Source organism: Lactuca saligna, chromosome 7 (assembly GCF_052625555.1).
Source record: "Lactuca saligna cultivar CGN05327 chromosome 7, ASM5262555v1, whole genome shotgun sequence".
NCBI lineage: Eukaryota > Viridiplantae > Streptophyta > Magnoliopsida > Asterales > Asteraceae > Lactuca > Lactuca saligna.
The window spans coordinates 177510459-177527780 of NC_136423.1; positions in this window are offsets into that span (position 1 = coordinate 177510459).

The window sequence follows — 17322 nt, forward strand, 5'->3', positions numbered from 1 at the left end:
ATGTCCCTTTAGCATTCAATGGATTTAAAGTTTAATGGTCATTGAACTCTTCAATGGAAAAAATAAAAGTTTTTAATTCTTATATATATATATATATATATATATATATATATATATATATATATATATATATATAGAGAGAGAGAGAGAGAGACACACACACACACTATAAATTAGTTTTTTTATTGAACTTTGTAAAGTTCAATGCATTGTAGGAAAAAATTGATAAAGTTATATGGAATGTAAAAAAATGATATGACAATGTGTTGAACTCTATGAAGTTCAATTCATTGTAGATATCCTTAGGTACCATCTCTTTTTGACGACTTGGCGGATTTAATGGGAACAATACTTCATCTGTTTTTTTACCATTAAGTGTTGTATGAGTAAAGTGACGAAAATCAAGGGAAATGAAAAATTCCCCGTGTAATTCGAACTTTTTACAAATTGGCCATTATTTATTTTTTTTCCTTCTATTTTCTCCAAGTGTGTTGTAATTTACTTAAATATATTTTAGGGCTTTTTTACCGCTTAATAAGAAAAAGAAAAGAAACAAGGCATTAGTTTGTTTGAAGTGCAGCCGTCATTCGATGTATCTAGCCAGTCAAGTACGGTAAGTCGGTAACAATATCTTCAAAACCAATCAGATCTTCGCCGTTTTTCAAATTAATTACAACCGTCTGTATTTTGTAATTACTTTTGGAAAAAGAAAGTGTGATAATATAAAGAAAGAAAAACAAAAGGAACATGGTTTGGACTTTACGGGGCTTATGCTCCTAAAAACAGTTGGTCACAGCCGCCAAAGTATGAGATGGGCCCCAAACCATAATAGAGTTAACATCTTTGGCATGTATTAAGTTTATGTAATGATGATTTTATATAAGAAAGGGTCCACTTAACAGTTAAAACCTATATTCTGTAAAAAATATGTTTGTAAAAGCAGTCAATGCTATATGAACAGATGATTTCTTTGTTTATATTACTAAAGTGCGTATCCTATTGAGTTGGGTGTTATTTAACAAAACATTTCAATGCCAGCACTTGTAAATACTGTGTATCATATATATGAGGAAGAATAAAACTTTTTACTAAAGAATGATCAAATTTGTAAACCGTTGTACTTGGCTTTTCACTTCAAACTAACCATCAAATTCATGATTTCTTCCAAGATTCGAAGGTGTGAAATATTTAATTATATTTTCTACTTTTAATTAGGCAAATTTTGATGTTTTAGGTACAAAATAATAGTCTTTTTCATATCCCACTTGCTCCATATAAATCCAATGCATGTATATATTTTTTTTAATTTCGGCTTTTTTATAACCTAAAACTTTGTTGTCATCTTCAACCCCATCATTTGGGACAATCGTAATTGATTCTAAAAGCACGGATATGAATCAAGGATGGTGAGTGGAGATCCTAAGGAACCTTATGTTAATAAAGCCAAAGGAATTAATAAAGGTGGATTCAAGAGCAATAATATATAACAGCAGTTTGTTTTACAAAACATGTTCTTTGTATAAATGGTAAACAATATACACAAGTACATTTTTTGAAACTGTTCCCTTTCAGGACGCTATTTTCTGTCCAATTATGGATTTCGACCTTCATTATATGCATTCACATGTATATAAACATCTTCAAGATCAGTAATATGTTGCTCATAAATAACCATCAACTCTCCAATATTATTAATCAGTAAAAGAAGGTACTTTTGGAACTTACTGTGGTTATAACAAAATGACCATGCTAATCATGAGAGTCTTGAGCAGGAAAATAACGATCCCTACACGCGTGTTATAAAATAACTTACTGTGGTTATACAGCTCGATCCCAGCCAGGGGCTCTGCCCCTTGGACCCCGCTCCCAGGGGCGCTGCCCCCAGACCCCCTTTCGTTTAGGGGTTTCGTCTCTAAATGACAGTTTACTTTGAATCTTGAATAAACTCAAACAAGTGTGCACTCCGCACCTTCCTTACTTGTTTAATATTTATCAAGATTGATTTTTGGTCACCAAGTCAATCCATTACACTTAAATACACATTGATGATACAAAATCACCAACACTTAATGCCATACACATAAATGTATTTCGACCAAAATACGTTTCGATATCATAATGCTTGAAAAATATCATTTGGTATTAGTCTTAAAAATACATTATGGTATTAAATTCTTCAAAATACCTTGTTGTATTAAAGTCGTGAAAATACATAACGGTATTAAATTCTTCAAAATACCTTGTTGTAGTAAAGTAGTAAAAATACTTTATGGTATTAAATTCTTGAAAAAATCGATCTTCAAACATTCTTTAACGAACAAGTGATATGATCTCGCGATCCCAGCACTTCCAAACCGAAAGCCTCTAAAAATTGGCAATTGAAAAGATAATAACCGGAAACTCCAAAAGAGTTATCCATAATAAGGTCTAGGTTGATTGTGGATGATTTCAAGTTCTTTCACCTCCAACTTGTCATCATAATAAATTTGAACCATAACATCTCTCATATTCACATGCCAAATGGAAAATCTAGCCCCACGATCCAACATCACAATTTTACAACTAATGTTGGCCATAAAAAATATTTTAAATAACATTTAAAGAAGGCCAAGGGGAAGATCGATTTATAAAGGATTAAAGGCCAGAAAAAAATCGATCTGAAAAAAATTGATTTAAGAGGTTAGAAAAAAAAGATCAATTTTCTAGGCTAAAAATCGATTAAACGGCTAGGATGACGCCTTGTGAAAATCAATAAATATGCTATTCAAGCTTTAAGAAAAATCGATATATGTGGGGAAAATGACTTGATAGGGTAAGATATTTTTTGAAATATATACATTTAGTTCTTATTCTCTTTTTCTTATAAAATAAACTCTTATACTTTATTTTTTGTAACAATGCAATCCTTGTGATGGGTTATACCCGATATACCGGTCATATACGGAATTTCTTCTAGGGAAAATGACTTGATATGATAAGATACTTTTTGAATTGTACACATTTAGTCCTTATTCTTTTTTTTTGTAAAATAAACCCTTATACTTTAATAATATGTACACATTAGGTCATTTTCACCGGATTCTATAGGTTTTGCTGACGTGGAGGGTTTATTTTACAAAAAAAAAAAAAAGAATAAGGACTAAATGTGTATATTTCAAAAAGTATCTTACCCTATCAAGTCATTTTCCCTTTCTTTTATTTTGTTGAAATGAAATACCCAGGTGGCATCCACATATCAGCAACGAAATTGTTCCAACTTTTATTCATCATGAAAAAGAGGGAGAACCCCGATCTCCGGCGATTCCTTTGTGTGTTCCTACACATCACTGGTACCAAAGGAGGAATGATGGCAAAAACAACAAGGTCGAAGGGGAAGGCAGGAGGAAGTAGAGACAGTAGTTGGCGGCGAGGAACTGCTCTGGTAGCCCCCTCGTCGATTCTTTCTTCTTTTTCTGGCAACATATCTCAAAGATGGAGGCAAAGAGAGACAGATCGGAGAAACACAACAGGTAAAGGGTGTTTGGTTGTTGCTGTTCGACCGGAAGGAAGCGAGAAGAGAAAGAGAAGGGTCGCCTCCCTTTTCTTGTTGCTGGAGGATCACCCACCTCCGGTGACTAAGCTAATTAATTGCTATTTAGTGTCACTTGTGCTTCCATATCAGCAAAACCTGTAGAATCCGGTGAAAATGACCTAATGTGTACATATTAATAAAGTATAATGGTTTGTTTTACAAAAAAACGAATAAGAACTAAATGTGTACAATTCAAAAAGTATCTTACCCTATCAAGTTATTTTTCCAAAAAAGAAATTCGTATATGACCGGTATACCGGATATAGCCAGTCACAAGGATTGTATTGTTAGAAAAAATAAAGTATAAAGGTTTATTTTACAAGAAAAAAATAAGGACTAAATATGTATATTTCAAAAGATATCTTACCCTATCAAATCATTTTCCGAAAGTTTAATAAGGGCATAATATTATCGATTTTATATATGGTAATAGCTGAGTAAAATAGAAATATATATGAGGCTGACAGTATATGGGCTCAAAGAAAATTTGATCAATGGTCCAAATATAATGGGCTTACAGACCGATTAATGTTTGAGCGTTAACGGATGAATGCGGCTATTAAAAAAATCACATATAAGGCTTCTAGCCTTCTAGATAAGTGAAAGAGGCTGGCATAAATAAATAAATAAAATAAAAAATATACATTATATATAAACGTTTGTGGTGATTATAAAATTTAGGGATAATTTCATATATATACCCTTTTAAACTTCAAAATACCATATTTATCCAGTTTAATTTCTTAATATCATATTTACCATTCATAAACCTTCAAAATATCATATTTGTCCAAATCCTATTTTATAATGTTTTTAATATTTTATAATCATTTTTATACCTTAAAATTATTATAATAATTAAGAAATTTAAACATATTATCCTTATGTTTATGATAATGGAATGTGAACTTCTAAATTGTTGGAATGTCGGTCTTTTGACAGACAAAAATATTTATCTTTAACCTTTTCTATGGAATGTATATTTTGATTGTTTTGTTTTTGCTGTTGTTGATTATTATCATTTTGTAGATGAATTGATATTTTGATGTTTAAAAAGTGCATATACGATGTTTTGATATTTAAGAATGACATATATTATATTTTGATGTTTAAAAAGAACATATATGATATTTTGAAATTTTATAAAGGGTAAATATGATATTTAGAAATTAAGTTTAGTGAATATGATATTTTGATGTTTAAGAATGACATATATGAAATTCTCCCTAAAATTTAATAGACAATTTTTGTCCATATGATTTCTAAAACTTGCATAAATGACCATTTTTGCTAACGCATGCTACTGTTCATTCGATAGTGTGAGAGTACTTTGATATTTTCAAATAGTATGGAGTGAATTTGTGACTATGATTAAACCATAAAGACTATTTATGTAATTCATTTTTATATTTTATGTTATGAGTTTGTGTTCACCTCTAACTTTTTAAAATATCACTTTTAATCCTTCGAACTTTGAAAAAATGTTAATTTCACCCATATATTCTAAACTTTCGTGTTTAACCCTATATTATATATCATTTGATTTTCATTAATAACTTTCGTTTGTTAACCTAAAAAAATATTTTTATGCGTTTGTTTCTATATATTTGTTGGTATATGTTGAGTATTTGAGATATTGAAACTAATTTGGCATGTTTGACTATTTAGGGAAGCCTTTTAGGGTTAATCGTTTTATGATTCCCTACGATGCCTTTACAGTAGAAGTTTTTCATCGAGCTCTTCTAATAAATTTGTTTTATATTTTTGCTAAATATTTTATGTTCCTTATAATAATCACTAGGTTAGCTTTTGATATAGGCTTTTTCCTGATTAGGATTTTATTTGTACGTTCATATCATAATCAATATAAACAAAACCTTTATCAGATTACCTACATATTATGGCGATTGATTCTTGATTACTCTTGATATCCTGCATTCGTCACCTCGAATTTATTCCCAACAAGTGGTATCAGAGTAGATTCTTGTATATCTTAGCGATTATTGCAAGAATCGATCTTGTTTATGGTGATATTTTATCATAAATCTCACCTTGTTTTTCAAGTTTTGTAAGTTTTCTGAAAAGAAAAAGTCTAATATCTCGTTTTATTGCAAAATGTTGTTCAGATCTGTTATCTTCTACTCATTATTTCATATGATTTGTTCTTGAATCGTGTTCTGGAAGAGAATTAGAAGAAAATTTTCGTGTTTATTCGAATTTTTGTGTTCATATCTATTTTATCTCTCTAAAAATCATCTCGGATCCATTTTCTCTTTCTAGAATTCTTCTCAGATCTGCTTTCTATCTCTTCAAGTTATATATCTTGTTGAAGATCTAATGGATCTTTTATTTTGTAACTCCATTTTAGAACTTGGATTAAAGGTTACTAAACTAGTCTATAGTGTCGAAAAGGTGACTTTATTTCATGTTCTTGGTGATTATACGTTGAGGGATGTTACTAAGTTATATAATTTTTTTGTTGATAAGAAAATATCTGAATACTCACGTAGTCACGTGTTAATGAACGTGAATTACAAAAGGATGAGATAATAGTAGAACAATTTTGTATTATCCATGGACATTTAGACCGAGAAAATAAACAACAGATTTTGGAGATAAAAATAGCTGAAAAGAAAAAGGAAGATGTTCTTGGTGTTCTTGGTGAAGTTCATAATGTTCCTCGTGTTTTTGAAGAAAAGATGACTCCAGATTTTCTTGTTGAGGGGGAGTCAAGTGGTTCGTGTTTTATAATCCAAATCTAGATGTTCTGAAGACGAATCTCATTGCAAAAATTTAGAAGTCGTGAATGTGAAGAAGTATTGTTCAATTGGAACTCAAACATATGAATTTTCTTGCTCTGATGAAGTTTTTGAAGGAATGGTTCCATATAGAAAGCCAGTAATTCAAGATATTCAGATTTACCAAACTCCAAAAGTTTGTGTACCAAAGGTTTCTAATGTTCAGATTCAGAAAGATGAAGAGGCTATTCAGATCCGAAATTCGTTTCTGAAGCCTAGAAATCAGAAAAGAAAGAAGAAGAAGAAGAAGAAGAAGAAGAAGAAGAAGAAGAAGAAGAAGAGTAAAATAAAGAAGGTTTGGATGTCCAAGGTACAAGTACCTAATGCATGTGAAAAGATTTAGAAAGCTGAAGTCAAGAATGTTCAAAGAAAATTCAATTTTTCTTCAGATGAATATGTTAGAAGTTGGAGAAAAGAGAAAAGAGAATTTGGTTGGTTTAATGAAATTTGTGGAAATTTTTGTTTTCCAACTAAAAAGTGGGTATTATTTTCAAAAGATGATCGATTGAAATTGTGTTGAAGAAATCTATTTTTATTAATTTTTAATGGTTGATAATGACAAAAAGGTGAATAGTTGAAAAAGTGGGTGAAAATGACATTTTCTGCAAAAAGAGGGATTCTATCTGACACATTTCAGCAAAAGGGGTGCAAGTTGTCAGTGTACTGTAATAGGAGGATAAGATTCGGAACCATTGAAAATGGGGGTAACATTCGGAATTTATTGAAACTTTGGTCATAATTTGTTAGTTTCGGAGTTAAGGGTATACTCCGTCATTTCTTTAAAATGTGAAGGATGTTTTCGGGGTTTGGTCAATTGTTTAAATTTTTTCCAATAAAACGACATTGAAGAACCAAACTCTGAATCTTGAAATTGACAATCGATCAATGTTTACCATCAAACTCCGAATCGCTTCGAGCATTCGGAGGTCTAGGCTCGGAGTGATTCGCTACCACAACACTTTCGGAGTTTATGAATTCGGAGGTTGCAATCGTTTGGAGTTCTGAAACTCGCAATCGCTTTATGGAATTCATGGTCCATTGTGTTCATACTCAGAGTCCTCGGAATCACTCTCTCGGAATCGGAATTTACAGTTAATCGGAACGAAACTGTAACTGATTCGAAATTGAAATTATTCTAAGTTTGCGATTGTCGTTCTGAGTTTAATGAATCGGAAGTTAATTTTTTCTATAGTCAATGATGCAGTTTTCATTACCAAATTCATAAGAAAGATTTACATAGACATTGCGAGTAAACGATCAACAAGCTATACCGCAATCCCTTTTTGGATGACAAAACTAATTCTTTTAAAAATAACATATATAGATCTAGTAGTCATAACATTACTATGCATGCCCTGTTGGACTCTATTGAGTAGCTCCACAGCTTCTGACGCAAGGAAACCAAAAGTATCAAATGAAAAGGGTATAAATGTGTGTTGATTTTTCATGCACGCTTTTTCATGTTTTGCCACTTTACTTGACGCACTTTTAAAGCAGTTTGCCCCATAGTGAAAACTCCACTCCCTAAGCCCACAAGAGGGGAAACCCCTATTAGATCCATGCATTTATGTTTTCCTCCAGCCCATCCAAATACTAAAACATCAGTTGGTCTAAGTGTTGATCTTCCTTCCAATGGGTCAGTCAGAAAGTTCACAGGGGCCTCTTTCTTGGCAGAAATCTCAGCATGCCTAAATATGTCGAAAAGAACACCCCTACCTAGATCGTGTCGGTACTTGAAACTTGGGAGCTCTTTATAATGAACGGCATGCTCCCTAAAGGAGTCCAAACATGCCTTTCGACAAACAGGGCAAGTCTCGTCAGCTGGAAATAAAGGGATCATAAGGCGATACTTAAGGATGACACAATACTCCAGTGGTAACATATGCTGGCCAAGACCGTCAATAGGAATAATCATAAGAAAATCCTGAGCATGTGGGATCCTTAGACACGCAAAAATTGTTTTTTGCCTACTCACCATGTCAAAGTGAACTTCCATGTCTTGGACAATTTTAAAATTGGAATTGGAAGTCATATTCTTTCATAGTTAACAGGTTTTGGACTTGATAATCCCGTTCGATGCTGATATTGGTATCACAAATTGGAGTTATAAATCAAAACGTAAAAGTATGCAATAGTCGGAGGTATTTGATTTCATCAAATGTGATTTTGACTTTTGAAAGTCAAACAACGTGTTCGCATCCGTGAAGAAGATGCTCCAGTTTACAATTTCAGTCCTCGGAGTTCTTTTAGCTTGACAATTTTAACCTATTTTTCCAAACTGTTCATAAATTCTAGGATTTTACCATTTTAACCCATTTTTACCAAAGTATTTTCATTTCTAATCTTTTTATTTGGTCTTATTCTTTTTAATCTCTTCTAAATAATTGTTTCTTATTCTATCCTTTTGGTCTAATATTTAAAAATCGAATAATACAAAAAAAAAATTGTTATGAGTAAATTACACGAATGGTCCCTATGGTTTTGGGTAATTTGCATGTGTGGTCCCTAACTTATTTTTCTAATTCAGAAGATCCCTACTGTTTGTTTTTGCTACGTGATTGGTCCCTTTCTTACATAAAAACACTATTTTGCCCTCGATTTTTTTAATTTATTTAAATAAATACACCATCAACATCACTTCCACATCACCTTACCTTACCTTACCTAACTCATATTATTTAAATAAATTAAAAAACCAAGGGCAAAATAGTCTTTTTAGGTAAGTCAGGGACCGAGCGCGTAACAAAAACAAACTGTAAAGACTTTCCGAATTAAAAAAAAAGTTAGGGACCAAACATGCAAATTACCCCAACAATATATTTGCATATTATGGTGATTGATTCTTGATTGTTCTTGATATTCTGCATTCGTCATCTCGGATTTATTCCCAACCGTATAATTCAAGGTAGTCAACGTTTCGACTTTAATTTAGAAATTTGTTTTGTTATTTTTTTTTTAAAATACATGTTTTTTTTTTTATAAAATTGTCGATTTAAATTCGAGTTTATCTATGTTTCGACATAGTTTTTTCACATTTTTGTGTTTAAAACTTTTTTTATGTTTCATCGAGCTTATCTATGTTTCGTACTTGTCTACGTTTTTTTTATAATAACTTTTCATTCGTTAACTTCAAAAATTGTATTATCATCGAGCTTGTCTACGTTTCGCAAAATATATTTTTTTAAAGTTTTTGTGTTTAATTTTATATACATTTCATACGTATGACTCGGTCACATATAATACGTTTTTTATTATTTAAGTTTTAATCCGTTAATTTGAAAAAAATTACTTACTTATTTTTATGCATGTGTCGATATAAATTTAAGTTTTTTTATGTTTCGAACTAATTTTTTTTTTTACATTTTGTTGCTTAATTTATGTATCTTCCTGCATATGAGTTTTTTCATGTGTAATAGATAAAAGTGTAATTATAAGCATTAAATTTTGTAGCTTGAAATTTAACGATTGTATTGATAATCGTTATGTTTCGATGTAAAAAAAACACGAACGAAAAAAACACATATATAAAAATAACCACAAAACATTAAAAATTACATCGAAATGTAGACAAACTCGAGTCTATACTGATACTTACAAAAAAAATTACGTCGAAACGTAGACAAACTCAAATATAATATATTTTTAAGCTAATGAACAAAAGTTATTATATATGATCCGAATAGTATACATTAATTTATATATAAAATTAATCACAAAAACGTAAAAATAAAATAAAATACAAAAATACATCGAAATATAGACAAACTCAAATATAATATGTTTTATAAAACTATCAAACAAAAATTACTATACGTGACATGTCTCATACGTAAAAAGCATACATAAAATTAAACACACAAAAAAAAATTACGTCGAAACATAGACAAACTTGAATTTAAACAGATAAAATTATTAAAAAAAAGAAAAAAAACATGTAATTAAAAAAAAGTAACGAAAGAAATTTCTAAATGAAAGTCGAAACTTTGACCACCTTGAATTATACCAACAAATATATAAAAAAATAAATATGTAAAAATAGTTTTTTTAAGCTAACGAACGGAAATTATTACTAAAAATCAAATTATATGTACTACAAGGTTAAACACAAAAACTTAGAAAAAAAAAAGGGTAAAAGTAATATTTTTCAAAATTCAAATTGAAAGGTTCAAATTAATATTTTAAAAAGTAATTTGTGGAAAAGTCACAAACTCATAAACATAATATATAAAAAAAATTACATAAATGGTCCCTACGGTTTACCTATAATTACAAATTCAGTTTTTGCTATTTGAAAACACTAAAATACTCTTACACTAACGGATTAACAGTAACTTTATCAACAAAAATGATAATTCGTGCAAATTTTTGAATCATAGAGACAAGTTCGTAAAACAAATTAACAAGAACGTGAATTTAGTAACCACAAAAGCCATTTTTGTAGTTAATCACAAAATCCATTTTTGTAGTTAATATGTGGATGAAATAGAATAACGAGCTCTTGAAGATAATCGGCTAAAGAAAAACATCTCTTTAAAGAGTGTTTTTGGTAGGGATGTCAAAAAGTCTCGTGGGATCCTGATCCTGTGGGGGCCCCATTCTGTATGGGGGCATTTGTTGAAAGAAATCGGATACGAGGGCGGGGGCGGGGCAAAGTTAACCCCCGTTTTAATTTTGGGGGTAGGGGCGGGGGTGGGGGTTGGTAGTCCCGTCCCGAAACCCCCGTGTGGGCCCGTTAATAAATTATATAAATTGACATATATTAATTATATAAATATAATTAACAATAAAATGATTTTTGTGTACAAAAATTCAACAAAACATGTTTTTAAATTGTTTGTAATATGTAAAATTATGTTATAAATATCTATTTGTTACCCAAAAAATAGTTTCTTTTACCCCAAACAATAACTTATTTTAGCTCAAATAAGTTAGCTCAAAATCAATCGGGGGCAGGGACCGGGGTGGAAAGGATGGAATTCGGGGGCGGGGGCGGGGCAGGGGAATGAGAAAACCTTGACAATATATATATATATATATATATATATATATATATATATATATATATATATATATATATATATATATATATATATATATATATTAGTTTATCAAAAAAAAAATCACAATGCAAAAAATTTATGTATCGATAGGTACATAAATTTTGTATATAAACCACATGGTAGAAATTAGGATTGTGAAAATTATACCATGAAAAATCAATCAACATGTTACCAATCGAACCAAAAAAGTTGGTAACCAGTATATTTGATCGCCAATATATTTGGTTGGTAGTACCGTACCAATTAAGAAATATTGGTACGGTAATAGTACTGAAGTTTGAATACAATGGTAATATCGTACCAACCAATTCGTTATATATATATATATATATATATATATATATATATATATATATATATATATATATATATATATATATATATATATATATATAGAAACCAAAATTGTATATTTTAATTCTCAATTGTGTTTAGTATTTATAGTTTTAAGAATATTATATAAATCATTTGGTCGCATTATTCAATAGTTATTACCACGTAAAAATGCAAAATTAAAATAAAATTACCTAATGTATTTGTTTATTTTAAATTTTTACAAGAAAATTAAAAGAAGTTGGTATATATTATTGTCAATTTGTACCAACAAAACTTATTGGTAGATAAATATATTGGTATCAAATCTAGTTAGTACAATATTGATAACAAAAATTTTATACCTACTATAGTTCATATCAATTTCATCCCTAATAAAAATCGATAATCTCTAGTCTTTTGACTCTATTTTTATTATTGGCACATGGGATTCGGTATATTGTCCACCTAATAGGCTTAAATAGTCCACCAAATTGAGTCGTCTTACCTTTTTGGCCTCTTAAATTAACAAAAAAATATTAACGTTAACTGTATAAAAGAAGATGATATTATTGTTCTTTTAAATATTCATAATAGTAGATGCGAATGTTTATCCCCCATTTTCTTGCACGTGCAACCATGTGCCAAATGGTGGTGTTTCTCTTACCAGATTTATGAAAGTAATTATGATAACAAATTATAGGTGTTTATGTACTTTTTGTTGGAAAAGAAGTAGGATATTGTGATTTGAATTTCATCAATGCTTTACTTTAATACGAAGATGATTTAACTTTTACAAATTAAAAAGGTTCGAAAATAGAAAATCTTTATGCGTAAAATAGCAATTGTAAACTATAAAAAGTTTGGTGGTATTTTGCATGGCGAATGAGGATTGTAAACTATACGAATAAATGGATAAATGAAAGGGTTAATGTTACATTCTGGTTACCAATTATAAACAATTTATGTATTAAGTCATCAAAGTCTTAATGGTGTTTGCTGGGTTAGAAACCAGGTTATCTCTTTAAGTGATCTAAAGTTCGTTTTCTAAAGTTTATTGCCCATATGAGAGTCTTGGTAGAAAAACGTGTGGATATGCACAGTGACGAATCTAGAACTAAAAACCACATGGTTCCTTATCTAAATAAAACTGAAATAAATAGTTTTTTTTAGCAAAGATAAGTAGATATTTTAGCCAAAATAAGATAGATCCTTCATATTTTATATATATATATATATTTGTTGTAATTAAAAAAAAAGTAGGTTCTAGGACAAAAGGTAGGTCCTAGGACCTACCTTAGCTACACTTAGCTACGCCACTGGACATGCAGATGATGGTCAACTTTTATTATTTAATAAAAAGAAGGAAGTCTAGTTATCGAATTGTTTAATGAAATCTATTAGTCGGATTGTCTTTGTTGGAACTTTGTATATGGAAATTGTATTATGGGACATTGGGACTTGTACCACATTGAAAGAAAGAAAGAAAGAAAAAATCTTCCTTATAAACATAATTTCTATTAGATTATCAATATGGATAAATCATCGGGCTAAAGTGGATAAGATTGGTATGTGTTGTTAATTAGGTTAGTCCACACCACATACTAAACCCAATCTACTAGAAATTAAGCTTACAAGTAAGAACTTTTTCTTTCTTGCATCCAATGTGGAACAAGCCCCACAAGGCAATTTCTATATACAAAGTTCCATCAATCTCTATCTTGGTTACTCGTTGTATGGTCAAAGATTCACAAGATACTATGTATACAACTTAAAAGGCCTTTTGGTTCAAGTACAACCATTTACCAAAAAAACTCATTGGTCCAAGCAGAGAATCAATCAATATCCTCATACATAGACTCTCAATAACAGAAGTAGACATCTTATGAATCAAAGCATCAGCCACCACATTGGCTTTCCTAAGATGATACAGAATCTCACAGTTATAATCTTTGACTACGTCAAGCCACCTGCACTACCTCATATTCAGATTCGGCTGATCCATGAGATATCACATAATCTTTTGATCCGTGTAGGCAGTACAACGGAAGACATAATCTTGAGAGCGAACACCACTGCTTCGAACTCCAAATCATGATTCGGATAACAAACCTCGTACGGCTTCAGCTGCTGAGAAGCATAAGCAATAACTCTCCCACACCGCATAAGCACCTCTCCCAAACCAGTGATGGATGCATAAAAAATTACCATAAATCCTCAACGCCCTCAAGGAGGGTCAACACTGGGGCCTCCCATAACTTTCTCCTCAAAGTCTAGAATGTCGCCTGCTGCTTAGGGCCCCAACGGAAATCCACACCCTTCCTAGTCAGACGAGTGAGGGGTAACGCAATCTTGGAGAAGTCTTGAATAAATCTCCGATAATATCCTACCAATCCTAAGAAAGTCCTGATCTTAGAGGGAGACTTTGGAACATCCCACTGCATCACAACCTCGATCTTAGCATGATTGACCAAAATCCTGTTTATATTCCAATAATTTTATTGACAGTTTAAAGACAATTAATTGTCAGTTCAATACATATCGATTGAAGGCAAACGGGCAACAAGCTGTGCTGCTAGCCCTTTCTGGATAGAAAAACCAATTCTTTTGAAAACAACATTTGTGGATCTAGGAGATATGACATTAGAATGCATGACCCGTTGCACTCTATTAGGGAGTTCCACCGCCTCTGGTGCGAGAAAACCAAATGTATCGAATGCAAAAGGAACAAACACATGTTGATTTTCTCTGCATGCATTCTTGTGCAACGCTCACACTTCGAGAACTTGGCATACAGTCGTTCTCGCCTCAACACTCCCAAAAGCTCTTGAAGGTGCTCCTCATGTTTCTTCCAGGTTTTGGGATACACCAATATATCATCAATGAATACAATAACTAATCGATCGATCATCGGCCTGCATAATCGATTCATCAAATCCATAAATATCGTAGGCAAATTGGTGAGCCCAAATGGCATCACCACGAACTCATAATGACCATAACAAGTCTGAAATGTGGTCTTCTCCATGTCCTCCTCTCTAACCCCCAGCTAATGGTACCCCGATCTCAAATCAATTTTGGAGAATAAGGTTTGCACCCTACTACTGATCAAATAGGTCATCAAATTATGAAGCGAGTAACGGTTCTTCACCGTCAACTTGTTCAACTCCCGGTTGTAACACTTGTTTCCAAGTATGAAATTATTTCTGATTTGTGTAGTAGTTCTTTTTTGCCACGGCATGGTGAAGCCTCACCACGACATGTCAATAAGCTTTTGAGGATGCATTTTTATGGACCACCACAGAGTGGTGGTGGATGATGGAGAAAACACTAAGTTTTAGGAGATGAGCCTTATTTAAAGATCTTTAACCCCTCATAGCCTCCCTCACACCAGCCTCCATTCCCCCAAATCGTTCCTTGCAAACCCTAATCACCTTCCACCATTTTTGAGCTAGTTTGGTACTCTTTGTAGCTCGAGAAGGAAAAGGAGGAGGAAGGGAGAAAAGATCAAGCAAGTAGGTCCCCATTCTTCATCTTGGCACTCTCTTGGACCCTTGTAAGTCTCCAAGGCTCGATTTTTATCTTACCAAGTTGTTAGATCTTGAGTTTTGTCCTATTAGCCTCTTGTTCTTGATTTTTGGAATGGTTAAACTGATGGGTTTTGGTCATAAGACATCCTATGTGCTCATACAAACCCTAATGCTTGGATCTAGGTTTCTCTATTGTACATGCAAGTTATCCAAGACTATAAACCCAAATTCTAGCATTCAAGTAATCATATTAACATAAGAATAGGTTTATAATGTTACCTTGATTGTTATGTAGCAATAACAATCTCAAATCTCCTTGTATTGACTTTGGAAGGCTTAGAGTCACAAGTGTCACTCCTCTAATGGTTCACAAACACCATAAGCAAGAGGATGAAGAGGAGAGAGGTTGGAGGCTGCCAAAAACGTGTAGAACCCTATAAAGATCATTAGCCACGTTTTTGAGCCTTAAGGGGTCTTTATATAGTTGGGCTATTAGGGTTATCTAACAAGGAAACCCTAATTTGGATGCTTAAGCCCTAAGCAACCCATAGACTCCTTTAATTAAGCCACGAACGATTTCCTTATGGGTTTCCCATTAGAATTCGTCCATCCCTTAATATAAGGCAATCCATGGCCCAAATTATAATTATCTTATAATTACAATTCCAGTCCCTTAAGTTTAATTAATCTCTTTTAGTCACAAAACTAATTACCAATTAATTATTGACTAATATAAATTAAACAATATGATTTCTCCTTTAATATATCATTCCCATAATATATTAATAAATCATATTTAATCCTTTCTCTCCATAATTCATCCTATCAAGTTGCTTTGGTGAAGGCAACCCAAAAGGACCATGCACCATCGGGTCAAGTACATACCAAAATAGTTATGGACTTAGACACTAATCCAACAGTCTCCCACTTGGATAAGTCTAACAACTATTATGCGTATGACTTCAGATCCTGATCTGCAATCGTAGCTTTCCAAAGCCGCTGTCAACTCTGATCCTATCAGATACGCGTGTCCTTAGATAAGGGATCATATATTCCTCCATTCTAGATATCGTATGAGATATGATTTCTAATCATTCTCTTTGTACTATATCTCGATTTCCGATTTATGACGACAGACTAATTGAACAAATCAAATTAGCCCTAGCCCGGCCGAGCATTTACGTTTGTCATCACTAAACCATCGAGGGGCCCAAAAGATATCGCTTTTATTCTTTGAATAAAAGGAATGGATAAACTTTGATACAATGCTTGCTTGCACTTACTAACCAAATCACACACAACAATATGTTTTATAACACCAAGTTACTAGTGCGTTTACATATTATCAATGTGCAACCGATTCGCAAGATACAACTCACACATCTCGGTTTCAAGAATATAAGATGTTATCGTCTCACCAATCACTCGTAATACAATTCATGGAGTGATCCAAGTGAGCGTGGGTTTAATCCAATGCTCAAATCATATTCATAAGCACTCATGAACGTTGCAGCAAACATTTGCTTATGTCTAATACTTTTCTAGACAATCCACACACCAATTCACGACAGTCTTCATTCATATCTACTTCCAACATATGAGCGACTGTGGCCCGTTCGAATAATTCGATTATTCTTAATAAACTCAATTATTCTGGAAGTCAAAACATGCAAGGTGAAACACAAGAATAATACTAATCCCATATGGCCTCAAACTTTTGAGTAAAAATAAAACTCCTTTTATTTATCACCATATCGATTACTCATTATTTGTCGTTTCGGGTAATCAACTTCTTACTTGAATTATAACACTTGTCCCATGCTCTTAGCATGCACACAATGTTTACCTACGGTTCTTACTTTGTGAAATAGACAAATTGAACACATTTCCAATCATTCTCACTTTACAACTCCAAATCCTTTTTCATAAGTGTAAGAATATCAAATTCTTGCTACTTATAGAATATGCTAGATTCTAACACTTTATGCAACGATCCTTTCGTAATGTCACTGCACCGAAGTCACAAAGACTATTGCTAATGATGTTACAAA